Raw genomic sequence first — 18,965 nt, forward strand, 5'->3', positions numbered from 1 at the left:
TTCAACCAAAATATGTCAGTAAAATGAATTCATGAGGTTTTTCAAATAATATACAGCCCCCATAGTCTTTTCCTCTTCCTGGAGCAAGCAGATACCATTGGGCAACGAATGGAGACGTTACTCCACTTGAGCAAATTGAAGATCAACAGATGACAAGTGATATAAGTGATACAGCCCCATGTTAGGTTTATGGGAAGTATGCAATAAATAGTAATGATAAATGATCTTCTATTGAAAATAATATTGATATATTGAATACTCTTTTTTTTGGCATTCTTTAGAATCCAGTATAAATTTGCCACAAGTCACACCACGACAGTTTTAGGGCTCCTTGTGTCCAGTGCTCGCCATATTGATCAGAGAAGATCTAGAAACCAATGCGGGCCATGCTGATCAAGGAACACACATCAGAAAGGGGGTTGTCTTCAACGTCCTACATGAACTAAGCTATCAATATTTAGTGCTAAAAATAATATCTCACTTGGGAAAAAAATATTTACAACTCTTGGCCCTTTTCAACTAATGCTAATAAAGAACTATCTCTCCTAGGTCTCTGTCTCTGGCAAAAAAAAAAAAAAACACAACTTCCATCTATGGGAGAAATCTGTCTCTCCTTTCAGCCATTATCCAGAACCTTCTCATCTCTAAACAGGCATGAGATAAATCCCCACAGCAGGGATTCCTTGTCAGCTCTCTTAGTCATTCTTGCCCCCGAACCTTCCCCAGCTGAAGCACTGCACATCCCAGCAAACCTCTCCCTGCCTCCAGATGAGGCCGTCCTAGCAGGGGAGCTCTGGTACTTAGTGTTTCTGTAATTCATTGGTACCTTTGGGCTTCTCGTCTGCTTTTCCTTTGTTTTAATAAACACAGCTATAATAACTGTTATGGAAAGGCTGTCCTCCAAAACTATCTTTACCTAATTCCAGGAACATAAGAAGTTTTCTCCGGGTCAATTTTGCTCCATAAAAGCCTCGGAGTGTGTGAGCTAAGAAGCACTCCACTAGGAGAAATCCAGCCTTCACGTGCCTGGCACAAAAATCAGTATCCAAAACTGTTCCAGGTAGCTTGCAGTTTCTTGGGAATTTCATACACTTGGCAGGTGGCAGGTTTGTGCTGCTTATGTTGTAACAAGAAATTAGTAGATGGGGGCGTTAGCCTCCCCACCTTCCCTTCTCACCTGACATCAGTAAACAGCCGCTTCCCGTCTCCAACACCGTCCTCTCACTGCCTTTGGCACCAGCAGGTGCCATCAAGGAAGACCTGCTAACTGTTCCTTTTAGGAAGAAAGATCCACGCTCTGCCTCTCAACATGACGCAAACCAAGTGCCAAGCTCAGCTGTTCTTTCTTATTCTCACCAGAGGGCTGGGGAAGAGAAGAGAGCCAAAACCACCGTGAATCCGAACGCTCTTCCATCACGCCGCTGGCTGCAGTTTTCATCCACTGGCTTCACTACCCCTCTGTACACCGAGAGAAATATGCACATGAACATGTTTGATCCCCGCCAGCGGTCTGAGCCTGCCCTGGAGTGAAGAGCACAGATTCTTCTAAGGCCTTATTTAAGCTTCTCCTCAGCTGTCCACACCACACATTGATTTGCTGTCACAGCTTTCTATCTGGAAGGCAGGTGCTCGCCATTGATCCACGGAGAGCATTTTGAGTGCATCAAAGAGATCCAGAGGTGAGACCGAGGAAAAGACAGGAGTCACATCTTTAAGGCTGGACACAGCTCGGCAGTGTAAAAGTCACATCAAATACTAAGCTGAGTTTGAAATCCTTTTTTCACTGTCTGAAAAATACTCATGACATATAAAACTCAATAGGACACCAAAAAAAAGAAAGAAAGAAATAAGAAATGGAGATTAATAATTCTTCTCATGGAAAATTCTTCTTATGGAAAAACCAAATTCTGCATGTTTCTCGTGGAGGGACACACAAGGTTGTGAATCAAAGGGATCTAGGATGTGAGTTTCCATTAGTCGTGACGTGATGTGCATAGGTCCAGGCCACCGGTCAGTGCAAGGATACTCTGGTTAGCTCTGTTCCTTCTGATGCTGCCCACAAACATGATGGTGATGGCCCTGCTCTTCTCGGAAATGAGGACTGGAGTATGTCAGAGCAAAGGGCAAAACTCGTTCTACAGACAGAGCTGCCTGCCGGCCAAATTCCATTGGCCAAAAGTAGTCCTGTTAGTCACAGGTTCTCTGTCTTAGTCTGCTCTCTTTTTAATTTCATTTTATTTTATTTTGTTTTTTGGGTCATACCCGGTGATGCACAGGGGTTACTCCTGGCTCTGCACCCAGGAATTACTCTTGGCGGTGTTCAGGGGACCACATGGGATGCTGGGAATCAAACCCGGGGTCCTCTCCACTGTGCTATCGCTCTAGCCCCAAGTCTTATTCTGCTCCTGATGTGATAGCAAAACACTACAGACTGTCCTGTGATTTAACACTTCATGCCGACTCTGTTATTGGTCTTACTTAGGCCACATCCACGTGTGAGCCAAGGGTGGTAACCACCAGCATTAATGTGCTGCAATAAAATAAATGTCATTTCCCCTGTGATGGAGACTGGCAGTGCCAGGCCAGGGTGCCAGCATGGATGGTTTGTAGGAGACTCTCTCCCTGGCCAGGACACCATCACCCTCTCATTGTAGTTTCACGCAGGGGCACAATTCACTGCACTTAGCTTCCGTGCGTCATCATCCTGACACACTGTCTTCCCCACTTTGCCTCCCTCAGGAGACAGTCTTCACTCGAGAAAGGATTTCTTTTCTCCTCTAAGATACCCTTTACTCAATATTATTCTAGATACCAACTGAACATGTAAAAAGTAATGACTTATAGCCAAGTATATACCTCACTTGATTCGTACAGATAACTGCAGACAAAAGCAAGGTCAAAGGAAGACAAATATGAGTCTGTGCTTTGAGTTTCCAACGTGGCCATTTGCATAGTTCCTAGTACTAAATTACCCTTCAATGACCAGTGAGTGAATGAAGGCTTTTTTACAACAGTGGACAGAGAAAAATATTAATTAAAATCAAAGTCACAAATGGCCTCATTTATCTATGCCTACTCAAGGCTTAAGTTGTCCTAAAGTGACTTCCCTCTTAAAAATCAGGATTTCAAAATATAAAACTGTAGCGTTCCAAATACAGATAATTACATTCCTTATCAAATGCACTGGTTCTTGTAAAAATAATTCTGTTTAATAAATATCCAGTTTAATTAAAATTTATAAGTGGTTATGGACCAAACCAAGTGTATCTTAATTAAATCAGAACATGGCTCACAGATGTCAAGGTCGACCTCAATTTTAATAAAGGAAAAGCAAATACAATCATTGGAGATTTGAGTTAGTAATTTTGAGCAGGTTGAAAGCGAAATGAACGAGAGGCCGAGAGAGTCTCTTCAACTCAAGACTGAAAAGTACATGATCCACCAGTGGACCTTATAGGAAGACGGGTGACCTGCCTATCAAGCCACTGAAGTGCAAATAGAAAAGCGATGGATAAACATCCAAGTCAATGAAGTAATACGCTACACCAGCTGAAGGAGGAGAAGGCACTAACTCTGACAGCAGCCCTCCGCATGAACAATATCGATTCTCTATGCGAACAATCTCAACTCACCATGGGAACAATCTTAGCCCCCTGGGGTTTGTCTCAACCCTCCTGTGAATAACCTCGGTTCCTGTGTGAACAATCTCAACCCTTTTGTGGGAACAATTAGCACCTTCTGTGGGAACAGTCTCAACCCCCTGTCAGAACAATCTCAACTCCTTGATGGAACAAATTCAACCCATCCGTGAACAGTCCCAACCCTCTGTGGGAACAGTCTCAGGTTTGCAACAACAGACTTGTCAAGGTGTGACATGGCTTTCAATAAAAGCCCTCTACCTGTGTTAATCAGTCATTATTATGGCTGACAACTGCACCCTTGAATTGCTATTACAACCTACAGAGGGGGAAGGGAGACAGCCCACACATCACATCCAGGTCATTCTTATCACTGGCTGAAACCCTTCCCAGATTCCCTCCCACAGGGAACTCTGCCGCTCAGAAAATCTGTCTAAAACTCTTATTTTGGTCCTGTCTGTCCACAGGACTTTGCCGTTGATCACATCTGAGTGGAACTGAGGCCTGGAGGGAGAAGTCTCAGCGCTGTCAATAAGACAAACCGATCGCTCCAGGTTTTCTCAACAGCAACTGGGTCTTACTGGCAAACTTAAGACTTGTGCTCTGTGACTATAAACGATCTTTCCACGAGCTCTTCTGTTTATAACAATGCTTGTAAAAACTCAACTGATGTTCATAAAGCATAACATCTTCCTATTTGGATGTCGGGGAAAGACTTAGATCATCAAACATATCACTTATATCGGGGCCAGCGAGATTGTTTATAGCTGGCAAGGCTCTTGCTGTGTACCCAGTCAACTCAGGTTTGATCCCAGCGCAACTTAGGGCCCCCCAAGTCCTTCAAGGAGTGATTCCTGAGCACAGAACTAGGAGTAATCCCTTAGCACAACCATGTGTGGCAAAATAACAGTCATTAATCCAATAATGTTTAATTTTTGTCAATCTCATGCCCAGCACTGGAGTAGACATTGGGCCCACAGACACAACCCTCCCCTGCAAGGAGACCAGCGGACGCTCACTAGCCCTTCTAACCGCCACTGCCAGACACAGCCATATGCGTTTCCCCTCATCCTTGCAGTTCTGTGCCCGTTCACTGAGCACCAGCCACTTGAATGGGCAGGAGTGACACGGGGCTCCCGAGGCAGGTTTATGAGAAACCCCGTAAGTGTGATAGGGCTGATATTTTGCTCTAAATGCAAAGGAGACTAAAATGAGTCAATAATAGCCATGGTAGAAAAGAGAATGGAGAAGGAGCCCTGGCTTAGGGAGCTGGTCCCACGGAGCCAGTGAGATGCAGGTTTAGAGACGTTGGAGCCAGTGGGAAGTTGAAACAGTTGGAGCAAGGAGTACGGCTGGACCGACGGAAAACAAAGCGGACTGAAATTGACCTTGGGGCTGGAAGTGGCAGGATTTACTGATGGTTTGCAAGGGACAGGGATGGGAGGGAAACACTCGGCGATGCTTTGTGGTGCCTGGCTGAGAGATGCAGTAGTGAAGAGAAAAGGTGCAGGACAACGGGGCCAATCTGAGAGTCGCACGCAGGGTGTGTCCATACACGGATGGACACAGAACTCCACGCACACACGCTATGCAGATGGCAGCTCATGGGGGAGCCCGGCAAAGTGCATGGTGGGACAGTGGGACCAACTGTAAGTGCGGCAACAGGCAAGAAGGGAAAGGCAGAAGAGCCTCCCGCCGCTACTAAACTTAGTTCCCTCAGAAGTTTTCGATCTCTGTCAGTGACCAGAAAGCAGAGCTTCCCGCAGCTTCTGCCTTTCTGTCCCAGTCCCAACATTACCCATCAGGGTGGAACGTTTGCTCCAGAGGGTGACTCTTCAGGGACACACACCGTCGCCCATAGTCCATAGTTGACATTGAGCGTCACTCTTGATGTTGTACATGCTACAGTTTTTATTTTAGGCTTTTGGGGGTTTCGTTTAGGTTTTTTCCCCTTTACTTGGGCCACATCCTGTGGTGCTCAGAGGTTACTCCTGGCTCCGCCTCTGCACTCAGGAATTAATTCTGGTGGTGCTTGGGAGACCATATGGGATGCCAGGAATTGAACCCGGGTGGACCACATGCAAGGCAGTCACCCTACCCACCGTAGTATTGATCCAGCCCTGCTACAGGTTGGTCTTTTTGCTTTTGTTTGGTTTGGTTTTGCAGGTTCTTTGGAAGATGTCTAGTACATGCATCTACACTATAGCCTCAAACAGGATAGGGGCCAAAGAGACAGTACAGCAGGGAAGGCTGTACTGGTAGGGCTGATATTTTGCTCTAAATGCAAAGGAGACTAAAATGAGTCAATAATAGCCACGATAGGAAAGAGAATGGAGAAGGAGCCCTGGCCTAGGGAGCTGGTCCCACGGAGCCAGTGAGATGCAGGTTTAGAGACGTTGGAGCCAGTGGGAAGTGCAAAGTTACTTTGCACAGGACTGACCTGGATTCAATCCCTTGCATCCCATATGACCCCCCCTCGCCCCCCGCTCCCCGCCCATCACTACCAGGAGAGATCCCAGAATCCAGAGCCAGGAATAAGCTCTGAGTATCACCAGGTGTGTCCCCCACCAAAACAAAAATTGATTAATTAAATTTCTGTTAGAAAAACCAGGAGATTCTCACTGTCCTTAAAAATCTGTGGACTTACCACTTTGGGCGGGTTACTATATTCTTGGATTGCTGTCTCATGTCTAGAATTTCTTCCTTGGCATTCTTTGGTCATAGAGTGTAACTATGATGACACCATCTCTTCTGCATGTGTCTAACATTTGTCACTGAATTTAGGACCCATATACACTTTCAGTAAAATCTGCTCAAGATTCTTAACACAATTCAAAGACCCTTTTTCCAAATGAAGTCACCTTCACCAGATTTTTAGGAGCAGGACTTGAACATAAAACTTTTTATGTCACAATTCAACCCACAAGTTACTCAGACTTTTTTGCTGAGTGTTACGCCAAGCTGGCCTCCTCCACCAAGTGGGAAAATAATGAGTAATCTGGACACTAGACATAAGGAAGATCACAGGCCTTTCTGGGCTCCCTACCAGGATGGAGCTAGCAGAAAGGGCAGATGTGACTCAGAGAGGATGAAGAAAAGCACCTCAGTCTCATTACTGAAGGCCATGCATAAAGACTTGTGCTAAACCCAAGGGTCTCTGAGTGTGTCCGAGTAAATAAAAGATGGTGAAACCCTGTTGGATTACAGGTCTAGGCATTTTAAGGAATAACATTAGTTTGTCCTTCTTATGACTGCAGGGAGCTTAGGTTTATTAGTTACTCCCACCACAGTGCTCCTGAGACACACTCAATTCTATCAGGCACTCCCAATCCTCTGGGTTTATCTTTAACCTCTCCTTTGTGCTACAAAAAGGATGGACCAGTAGACATTCTACCAACAATGAACAAGGGTTCCTTTCTCCCTGCATCTGCATCAGCACTGGTTGCTTATGTTCCTTTTTGATGTGTGACAGTCATTTGTGACCTGAGATAAAATCTCATTGTTGTTTTGACTTGCATCTCTCTGCTGATTAGTGATATAGAGCATGTTTTCATGTGCCTTTTGGCCATTTTTATTTCTTCTTTGAGAACGTTTCTATTCATTTCTTCTCCCCATTTTTGATGGGGATGGATGGTTTTGTTTTGTTTTTTTGTAAAGTTCTGCCAGTGCCTTATATATCTTGCATAGTAAGCCCTTATCAGATGTGTATTGGGTAAATAATTTTTCCCGTTCCGTGGACTGTCTTTGTATCTTGGTCACTGTTTCCTTTGAGGTGCGGGAGCTTCTTAGTTTAATGTCGTCCTGTTTATCTTTGCTTCCACTTGCTTGGTCAGTGGTGTTCCATCTTTGAAGACGCCTCTAGCTTCAATGCCGTGGAAGTTTCCGCCTGCTTTTTCCTCCATAAAGCTTGTGGATTCAGGTTTGATATTGAGGCCTTTCATCCATTTTGATCTGACTTTTGTGCCAGGTGTTAGAAAGAGGTCTGAGAGCTGATTTTTTTGTATGTAGCAACCCAGTTTTCCTATCCTCACTTGTTGATGAGGCTTTCCTTACTTAAATAACAGTATTTGTCCATCCTCACTCCCATTCTGGTGTCAGGCACACTCAGGTGTATTTTCCTTGACTTCATAAAATGGTGAATTACTTCCTCTTGAAAATTCCTCTTAAAAGATGATTGCTTCTGAAAGCATGAAATTGTAATTGGCTACCACCATCACCATTCAATTTTCATCAAAAAAGCCCCTGGGAATCATTTGTTTGGATTTTTATAGCTTTGCTATAGCAAGATCCCTTGTTCCAGAGATTGCTCCATGCAGGAGGAGGAACCCTCAAAACCATTATCGTGGGGTCTAATTGGAAATGTTTTTAGTCACGACAACTTTGCAATGAAAATAAATGTGTAAAAAAGTACAATTCCAGTATTACTACTAAAACACCAGAACTGTAATGCAAGAAATAGCTGTCTTTTTAGGACTCCTAAATTGTGATTAAGTAAAGTCTAACTAGGGGAAAGGAGAGGGGGCAGAGGGGAGACCCAGGCCCTTCAGAGCCCCCAGAAATTGAATAAGCCTGTTCATTTCACCCCTCCATTCACCTTAACATAGGGGGAACAACCAGAATTGCTCCCCCCACAGCCAGAAACGGTTTCCCATAGTGTTGTTTGTCTTGTCCTAGTTGGGGTTTTACTAGCCCTCCTTTGTCTAGACTTACCAGATGAATTTAAAAAAAAGAGAGAGAAAGAGAGGAAAAAATAGATTTGATTCTACAGAGCCAAATTATTTTTTTTAAAAAAGTGGGAGGAGGGAAAGATTGGTATGTGTGTGGATTGAGACAAGTTTTGGGATGAAGAACAGGCGCTGTTGGGGAGGGTAAGGTGGATGGGAGAAAGGAGGAAGGCCCAGGCACTCTGCAGATGAGCAAAGACTTCTCCCGCTTTCAGCACCCCACGCCCCAGTCCCCATTCTCCAGCTTGGGTGCGTGTGCCTCCCGGGGGCCACTGGAGAGGACAGAGGTCTGGGCAGAGTAGCAGAATGTTCTGCTGGTCAGAACCCTATGATGTATTGCCCAAAAGCAGAGAGAGAGTATGTGGGAAATTGTCTGCCATAGAGGCAGGGGGAGGGGTGGGATAGGGTGCGGGGCAGGGGGCGGGGATACTGGGGACACTGGTGGTGGAAGATGGGCACTGGAGGAGGGATGGGTGTTTGATCATGGTATGGCTGAAACTTGAACATGAATGCTTTGTAACTGTATCTCACGGTGATTCGATTAAAAAAAAAAAAAGAGCCCTATGGTGGTGGCAGTGACCATGCATCTCTCCCTGGCGACTTGCTGGAGCAGAGCTGCCCCTCACCCCATTCTCCATAAACCACCCGCAGTTTGGACGTGTTTGGAAGCTTCCAGGCCACTGAATAGGAAGGCTTCACCATGGGACATTCAGAGCAAGCTCAGATTCACCTTGTCCTGTGGCACCCCCAGGTGACTTCGAAGGACTTGCTGAAAGGCATTGATACACAGTGCACGGCACTGCCAACATGTGGGACCGAGCATGCCAGCGGGAGGACGTTCTGCTCCCTGTCATCTGCACAGAACTTACCTGCCCACAGAAACCTGGAATCAGGGTGGGAAACTTCCTCCCCCCTCCCCGTACTTCCAGAAGCCCCGGCAGCTACATTTACCCCCCACCACCACTGCCGCCATGTAAGCTCACTGACTAGTTAAATATGCTGGACTTTCTGGAGCCTGTGGCTGCAGACGCGGCCATACAACATCTCCAAACTCTGCAATCCAAACAGCACACCTGATTGAATGGGAGTGCCACAGAGAAGCCAACTAAGCTCCACTAACGCAACTATTAACACAGAAGGCTTCAATAGCAGCAACAGCTTAGTAAACCCTCCGACAAGGACTTAATTTCCCCATCAGGAGAGGCAACAGTTTTCACAAATTTTCTTTCATTTATCATTCCATTCACCATTTAGTGATAACAAGCAATATAAAATAAATTCTTGTGCTAGAGGCCAGGCTGGAGGGGTGGTTGGGAAAATGGAGACCATGGCACAGAGAAAGGTGACACTGGGTGCGGGTTTGGTGTTGGAATATTGAATGCATGTAACAAATCATCATGAACGACTTTGTAAAGCACAGTGTTTAAATAAAACAGAAAAATAAATAAAAGTCTGTTAAACAACAAATGCACAAAAAACTCAGCAGCCCTCCTTCCCATGTCAGCCCAGCCAAGCCCTTTCCCCTGCACCTCTGGGCTCTCCTTTTGCCTCCCCTCTTTTGTGTTCCACTTCACACCTCCAAAAAGCATTGGATCTGTCTCAGGCAGGTGGCCAAAAAAGACCGTAGCTGTCTGTTTCCTGCTGACAGGCCATCCGCCATCACGTACAGACATTATGAACCTGTGCAGGGATTGCCCTAGGTTCTTGGAGTCAAAGATGCCACACTGACCCTCAGACACCTCTCAAAACACTCAACTCAGCAAGTCAGTTCTTGGATCCTGAGACCATTGACCTTCATTCAGTCTAAACGCCACCTAGAAAGCTCCAGTGACAAGATATAATTTTCTTATTATCTACTGTAATGTAACGTTCGCTGCTGTCTGGGGAGAACCACTTGTAAATTCTCCCAGGGAAGCCTGAGAGCAAGAAAGGCAGGTGTGAGAAGTGCCAAGGTGTGTGGGTGCAGCCACCTTGCTAATAAGTTCATAAGTTCAAATGTTAATAGATTTAAATATTTTCCCGTGACCAAAGTTGGTCATGTACATCAGAAGCATTTGAAACGCTTGCAAATGGTTGTGTTGGTCCACGTTACACAGAGGGGTCTATTAGCATTACATGTTGTATCACAGAGGACTGGGCAAAAGGATTATGATTGTTTATGCTTTTTAAAAATTTTGTCTAATATTGTGTCCTTGTTTTATATTGTGCTTATTGTTAAAAGCAAGGGAGAAATATGCTTTGGGCATCGTCAGTGGAGGTATGGAAATACAGCTCAGTGGAAGAACAAACACCTCACTCATGTGGGGGCCTGGGTTCAGCCCACCAAATCCCACCCTTGGAAAAAATAAATACCCCCTTAAACAAAACTGAAAGAAAAACTAAAGTGGATAAAGCAAAGTCCACCCATTGTTAGGAACTTTGAGATAATTCAAGCTCTGCCTAGGAAAGGGTGGTCAGCTGCCAACCCCTGAAGGGGGAAGATCCTGGGCTCTCCCAGGACATTCAGCCATGTGCAAAGCACGTCTCTCACTTCTAGAACATTCTGGCTCTTTCTGGTCAGTGATTCCTCTCAGGCCAATCCAGGGATTCAACACCTGGCCCCTCTCCACACTCCATTTTAGGGATGAAGACTTCCAAAATCAAGACACTTAGAGAATTTTTCTGTGATTTCAGGGACCTGGTGTCCAGCTGTGAACACAAGAATCTAGAAAACCTCACCCTTCCTCCCAGAAGACATGAAAACACAGTCAGCCTCAGTGTCTCCAGGCTGGCTCCATTCTGAATCCCCTGGGATGCAACTAAATTGTGCTCCCTCTGTAAATGATAGCTGGAAATGATAACTCTGGGTAAGAACTGCGTGCTGACCCAAGGACAGTAGCTATAAGGGTCAGGAAGATCGTTCCATAGTTGGAAGCCTGCCTCATGAGCGGGCGGGGTGAAGGCAGCTGGAATAGAGAAGGGATCACTAAGAAAATGACGACTGGAGGAATCAGTCGAGATGGGAGATTTGTGCCAAAAGTAGATAATGGACCAAACATGATGACCTCTCAGTGTCTGTGTTGCAAGCTATAATTCCCAAAGGTAGAGAGAGAGTATGTGGAATATTGTCTGCCATGGAGGCAGGGGGAGGGTGGGAAAGATGGGGGTATACTGGGGATATTAGTGGTGGGGAATGTGCACTGGTGGAGGGATGGGTGTTTGATCATTGTGGGACTGTAAATCAAACGTGAAAACTTATAACTATATCTCACAGTGAATCAATAATTTTTTTAAAAAAAGAATTGCCTGCTGAAAATAGGTAACATAGGTAAAGAAACAAACATGATAACCTCTCAGTATCTATAGCAACCAGAATGCCCAAAAGAGGAGAGAGAGAGAGAGAGAGAGAGAGAGAGAGAGAGAGAGAGAGAGAATAAAAGTGCCCGCCATAGGGACAGACTGGGGGTGGGGAGTGGTAGGAGGGAAATTGGGGTCATGGGTGGTGGGGGATGTGCACTGGTGGATGGACAGGCGTTGGAACATTGTATGACTGAAACCCAATCATGAACAACTTCATAACTGTGTATCTCATGATAATTCAATTAAAAAGGAAGAAATAAAGAAAAAAAGGAAACCACACACTCAAAAAAAAATTAAGCTGGAAACATTGGTGATGGGAAATGTACACTGGTGGAGGGATGGCTGCTGAATACTATATGACTGAAACCCAATTATAGACAGCTTTGTAATGGTCTGCCTCATGTTGATTCAATTAAAAAAATTTTGAAGAAAGAAAAATAAATAATTTCTGCATCCCCCCGCCCCAAAGTGGACTGGAGCGATAGCACAGCAGGTAGGGCATTTGCCTTGCATGCGGCCGACACGGGTTCAATTCCTTCGTCCCTCTCGGAGAACCCGGCAAGCTACTGAGAGTATCCCGCTCACACGGCAGAGCCTGGCAAGGGCAAGCTACCCGTGGCGTTTTGATATGCCAAAAACAGTAATAAAAACTCTCACAATGGAAACGTTACTGGTGCCCGCAAATGGATGAACAACGGACGACATTGCTACAGTAGCTACAGTGCCCCCCCAAGTGTCCGTATCCCAGTCCTCCAAGTGTGTGAATATTGTCTTATCTAGGAAAGAGCGTTGCTGCCATGACCGGAATGGGAAAGTCCTCTGGGATTATCCAGGTGAAGTTCTGTGCACACATAGCGACAGTGAGGCCTGGGTAGCTGAGGAAACCAAGGAAGAGACTCCCACAGAGGCTTCCGAAGGAGCTTGGCAGGACCCAGCGCGGTTTCTCTGTCTCCTTCTCCCCAATGTCTAAGCCAGTGAATATACAGTTTTAAATCACTCAGCTCATGAGAACTCACCCCAACAACCAAAGGCAAACAGCACCTTTGGTCACAGCGACTGCCCCTCCTACCTTGCCTTTGGGGGTGACCAGTGACTCAGCCCTGCTCAGTGTCCATTCAAAGTCCCTGATGAACACTCTGATTCTTTTTACAGCACTGATTATAGGGGTGAAAATATATACAAAACTTGTTTCTGAACCAAAACCACAATTTCTGCAGTTTAAAATGTTTTACTGCTAATATGGCCCTGGTAGAAATTATGTAGTTTTATTTCCTCTTAAAAAATTTTTTTTAATTTCCTAAGACACTAAATAATCAACCTGGAATGTAGATTCTGAGCTTAAAGCAGCTCAGTTCACCTAGAAAGTAAAGAAAAATTTCCTATCACCTGCGTCAGTAGGGCCTGAAAGGAGAGCAGTAGTGTGGGGAACCCCTGCTTTGGTACCGAGAATCATGCCCCCGGAACCCAGACCTCGACCGTGAGCAGCCACAGCTGGTGCTTCTCTCTGGATAAACTCGGGTGTAGGAATCTCCACCCTCACGAGAGCGGAATTTGGTGTCATCCAGTTTAAGCAGGACATATTCCGTGTCTTCTTTTCTGAGATACTCTATCATCCCCATTCTGTCCTTCTGCGCGTCTCCTCCCTTTCCCCTGCTTCCCGCTGCCGTCTGCGTCCCCCCGAGTTTCTGAAGTCACTCTCTGCTCGCCCTGCGAACCCGTCTCCCGAACCGGCTTGTAACTGCGCACGTCCATCAGGTACGAGGACCATCCCTCGGCCACGCCCTCCCTTTCCCCTGCTTCCCGCTGCCGTCTGCGTCCCCCCGAGTTTCTGAAGTCACTCCCTGCTCGCCCTGCGCACCCGTCTCCCGAACCGGCTTGTCACTGCGCACGTCCATCAGGTACGAGGACCATCCCTCGGCCACGCCCTCCCGTCCCCCCCATCAACAGGAAGACACTGGGGGCGTGGCCTGTGTCTTAGTGGGCGTGGTCTAAAAGTGGGCGTGGCTTCCTCTCAGAGCGGCCAACGCTAACGCGGCCGCAGTTATTCTTTGCTACCTCAGCTCAATCGGTACTGTGTATTCCTTTGAAAACTCACTTTTGCGATCTCAAACACTTACGCAAAATAGCCATTACCTTAGGCTGACAGTATAAAAGCTATCAGTGAATAAGGGAAGTTTAGCACAATCGGAGCCCCTTCTTCCCACAAAAAGGAAGAGGAATAAATAACTATAAGGTTCCAACTCTACACTTCCGTGACAATATGAAGAAGCAGCGAAAATCCCCCCCGCGAAGAGAGGGGGAAGAAGAGATACCAGAAATCTTAACAGGGGCTTCTCACATCTACGACCTCTCAGATAAACAATTCAGAGAGGAAATCTGGAGGAGAGTCGACCTACTCCAAGCAAATATGGAACAGACATCCAATAAATTAAGGGAGGAGATGAATCAAGCGCTGGAACGGTCTGTCCTTCTGCGCGTCAGCGTAACAGACACCTCCAGCTTCTCTCATGTGATCTTTCAGGTCCTGCCAGCTGCCTGACGGAGGAAGTGCCTTCTGGGGTGAATCAATAGAGAGAAAGGAGTCGGCAAGGCAGGCCCATCTGCTCTGCATCCTGCTTCCGGGCCAGGAACTTCAAGGCCGCCATCTCCCGATGCCGGAATAAGGAATTCCAGTGGAAATGCCGCTGGTGCCAAGGATAAGTGGTTCCTGGACACTGTCTCCTCCATCAGAACCTGAGAACTGGACCTCCAAAGGCCGAGTGTCGAGGCTTGGGTGTCACGGCTCAGGAGTTTCAGCCTGGCTATGGGGCAGAGTCCTGGGACATGTTCCCAGGTCCAGTTCTCAGGGGTAAGCACTGGATTAACAACCCTTCTCCGGGGATGCTGCCAACTTGGAGAACTCGGTGCTGATTTTCCCGCCATCACCATGCAGCCCCTGGAGAGGCTGGAGGGTGGGGCTGTCCGATGCCCTGGCACCCGGTGAGAGAGAAGCACCAGGGCTGTACCTTCACTGCAATTGGCATCCTTATGCAGGGCAGCCTGGCGGGAAAGCAGAAGGTGGCAGGCAAGACGTTCCTGGAAGAGTCAGGACCTGCAGATGCGTGACATACCCCCTCCCTGGACTAGGCAGCAGTGTTTTCCACGTGTTCAGCTAAAAGGACGGGTCTTGGAAGTGAAAGACAGGTACAAGTCCATATGTAGAAGCAATCGATTGAGTGTGGCACGGCTCAGATGACATGGGGAAAGGGGGCCACGGCCTGGCCAGATCCCCAGTGGCCGGCCACCCTCTCAACAGGAAACCTGTGGACAGCTCCAGGCAGCTCAGCTCCAAAACCACTGCTCTGATCTGTCGTCACGGATGCTAGACCCCCGGCTCCCAGCGACCCCAGAAAGTGTTGAAGGAGAACTGGGAGAAGACCAGAATCATTGTCTCGTCAGGCAAATGTCAGGCTTGAACCAAGCACGCAGGAAGGAGCCTATTAACAGGCTTCTTGCTGCCCTGGGCCCAGCCACCTGACTCACAGCCCAGTGAAAGTTACGTGAGACCTCGGCGCTCCTCACACCTTCTCATGCTGTTCCCTGCACCACCCTTGGGCCCCTGATCGGCCCTACTCGAATTTAAGTGCTTCAGACCTCCTCTACTCTCTCTTCATAACCGCTTCATACAGTTGCTGATGCTGAAAGTCCCTTCTCCTGAGACAGGCCTTCCTACACGTTTCCTGTAATCACAAAAGAAGTGGAAAGTAAGTGTTGTTATAGCCCAAAGGCATCCCTATATTAATAAAAAAGGAAAGACTAAAGGATGGGAAAAAATAATCTAAAAAAATAACTTGCGAGATGCCTGCATTCCACATCCAAGTATCACCTAATAAGCATAGATTTTAAAAAAAAAACTTCTCATGTCTTTTTAGTTTTGACTTACAATCACCATTCGTCATGTTGCTCATCAATCTGCTCGAGCTGGCACTAGTAATGTCTTCATTTGTCCCTGTTGCGTGCTAGTGTAGCCCAATGGCATCTGCTTGCTTCAGGAACACAAAGAGCATTAAGCCCTTTTAGCAGCATCTCCTTACTTGTCCTTCCCAATGCTGCCATATTGGAGGTTCTTTCAGGGTCAAGCCAGTTATTGTTACTGTTTTTGGCATATTGAATATGCTACGGGTAGCTTGCCAGGCTCTGCCATATGGGCGGGATACTCTTGGTAGCTTGCTGTGCTCCCCGAGAGGGACAGGGGCTCCAGGAGATTCTGTGTTGCTCTCTTCCAGGAGCTTTGTTTTAGTCTCTGCATCTTGGCCATTGATGAGATTACATGGTACTAGGAACAGTTTGTGGGTGTGACTGCCAATGTACTGGAAAATGGGGGATCTGGATGGAGAAGGCCACTGTCGATCCAAGCAGGCTTGGAGATCTCAGCCCCGGGTCCCACATTCCTGAGTTCCTCTGCCGGTTTATTCATGCGTGAGGCTCATCCGAGCGTGTGGAGAGTGGCCTTGAGCATGGCTGTGGCTGGGTTCTGGAGTTTTTCAACTACTGGGGCTCTGTTTGGGGCGGGGAGGGAAACTTAACCCGCTCCCCTCCGAGGGGCCCTGGTGAAGACAGCCAGGTGCGGGGGCAGGAGGTTCTGCCTTTGATTTACAATACTATTATTAGTAGTTTCTCACCATGAGTTGGTGTTTTTGAAGAGTGGAGTTTTCAATGGTTTGGGTCGGAATAGGGGAACCCCAAAGCCTCAGAATAAGTGCCGTTGTTTCCTCTGTGGCACCCCGTTAGTGGACCTTTGGCCTCCATAGCAGTGAGCAAGTACATCGTGTTATTTTAAGTCACTAGAGGTGGTGGCAATTGACTATGGGTCAATACAGGAGTTCTGTGTGTGTGCGGGCATTGTGACCCTTTTCCTCCACCTTTTTTGCCCAAAGGGAGAGGCACAAGAAAAAAAGGAATGTTTCCTAGACTTAGTCCAAATGGCAAAAATATGTCAAGGAAGTTTGATAAGTTCAAAGTTTGGATAGTCCACAGTAACTTTACCTTTCGTAAGATAAAGATAGAGATTCATTTTTGTTTCTTTCTAGATGCTTGGCACTTTTCATTAATAGGAGATCAATAATTAGCCACATGAGGGGATATCTGTAGCTATTTGCTAAAAAAATGCAGAGAAGCCAATGTCACTCGTGTGCTAGTGATAAATCGTAATAGGGATGGACACAGAACAATCGCATGACAAGGCTACTCAGCTGTGAGCACCCGAGGAACTAGAGCCAATTTTAGCACACTGAGAGATTGGCAAATTGCCAGCTGCACCATTCCTCCAGGTCTTCTGCTTCTTGTCTCTTCTTTATTATCTTTAACCCATATTATCTAGCCACTTTTGAGTTAACCTTAGTGTCTTACATGAAAGAAAGAAGGTCTATATTACATTTCTTTGCAAATGAAAACCCCAATTGTTAAAATTCTGGATTTATGATTACTTTTCCCAAGGTAATATCTCTGTCTTATTAATCCTTTGCCCCCAATTAACTTCAGCAATGTCTTTATTTTTCAAGTAATAGAATCTAGAGATGTGATTACCATACATAACTTTCTTCCAACGGGTATGAAGTGCTGAGAACATTCAGGCAATCTCTCTCTCTCTCTCTCTCTCTCTCTCACACACACACACACACACACACACACACACATGCACATACACACATGCACACACACGCACACATGCACTCAAGTAAACACACAGAGATCTACAATATTCTCCAGATTCAGGGCTAAACACTGCAGAGAATAGATGGGTGTCTCTAGAGCACGTGACCCCTGGGTTCTAGACTCTACCAATTGTTTCAAGATACAGATGTTTGCCCCCAGGATACTTTCTCTGGACCAGAATCTGCCCATCAACTATAATAAACAAGTGACCTACATTGTTTCTGCACCGTTCCTTCCTCCTCTTTGGCAATAGAAAGCAAAGAGAGAGAAATCCAGTGGTCCCCACTGTGGGGGTACTTTCTTTCAGCAGAAACTTCATTAATAAAAGTCAAGGACTGCTAAAGTCACCAAATCACCAACAAATTTACATGGGAAGTCTCCACATCTCAAACAGATTTCACTATGTGTTACAAGTTTTTAAGGCTTGCATTTCCTAGATCTACACTTCTAGAATTTTGATTCCAAGGGAAATATCAGCAAAGTGCAGGACAGATACCAGGATGTCAGTGCAGGTGGTGATGACATATTGAAAATGAAGAACGCTCAAAGCTCATCTATGGGTCCAAAGAGATCAATTAGCCACAAAAATTCATGGATACACTGGACCCCTCTGAGGCACCCTCGGGAGTGGGAAGTTCAAGTCCCCACCCTTACAAAGCCCTGGCAGCTTCTCTCCCTCCCGTGCCAAGGGCCACACTCCGCCGCCTCAACACAGAGCTCCACAGAGATATTAACCTGCCAAAAACTTCAGGTACACCCATTTTTTGTCTGAGAACTCTGGGGTCTTCTCTGAATGGGGATAAGAAGCCTCCCCCACACACACACTTTCAGAAGTCCTGGTAGCCACGCCCATATCCACAACTACCACCAGGTAAACTCATGCCCAGTTAAATACTCTGGATTTTTTGGAGCTCACAGTCATATTTGGGGTCACATGACATCTCCCAACTCTACAATACTGACATTCTTGAGTAGGAGCACACCAAATCAGGTGGGAATGTCACATAGTGGCCAACTAAGCTCAATAAACAGAAACATTAACACAGGAAGTTCAACTAGCATCAACAGCTTAGTAGACCCTCAGACAAGGATTTATTGTTCCCATGGTGAGATAACAACATTCGCAGCTTTTCTTTTAGTGAAGTACTTTTTTTTTTGATAATTTCTTTAGCCATTTTGTTGTAACAAGCAAAGCAAAATAAAATGAATTCCTTTGGGCCTGCTATGAGGGCAGACTTGAGGGTGGTTGGGAAAATGGTGACAGTGGTGACAGGAAGGTCACACTGGTTAGGGGATTGGTCTTAGAATATTGAATGCCTGTACAAATGCATCTTGAAAAGTTTTGCAAACCGTGGAATTTAAATGAAGTGAAAACATTAAGGGACTAAAGCTCTGGAAATAGCAGGGATTCTCAGTTCTCCCACAAAACCAGTCAAGGTTTCTGCCTTGAAAAACTAGCGCTCCCTTTGAGGTGCTCACCACGCCTGTGTCCTGATACTTCCCCAGGGCCATGTCATGAAGAATGAGAAATCTGCTGAGATGGGTGCTCTCAATCTTTTCTGCTCCTTCA

Source organism: Sorex araneus, chromosome 1 (assembly GCF_027595985.1).
Source record: "Sorex araneus isolate mSorAra2 chromosome 1, mSorAra2.pri, whole genome shotgun sequence".
In the NCBI taxonomy this organism is placed as follows: domain Eukaryota; kingdom Metazoa; phylum Chordata; class Mammalia; order Eulipotyphla; family Soricidae; genus Sorex; species Sorex araneus.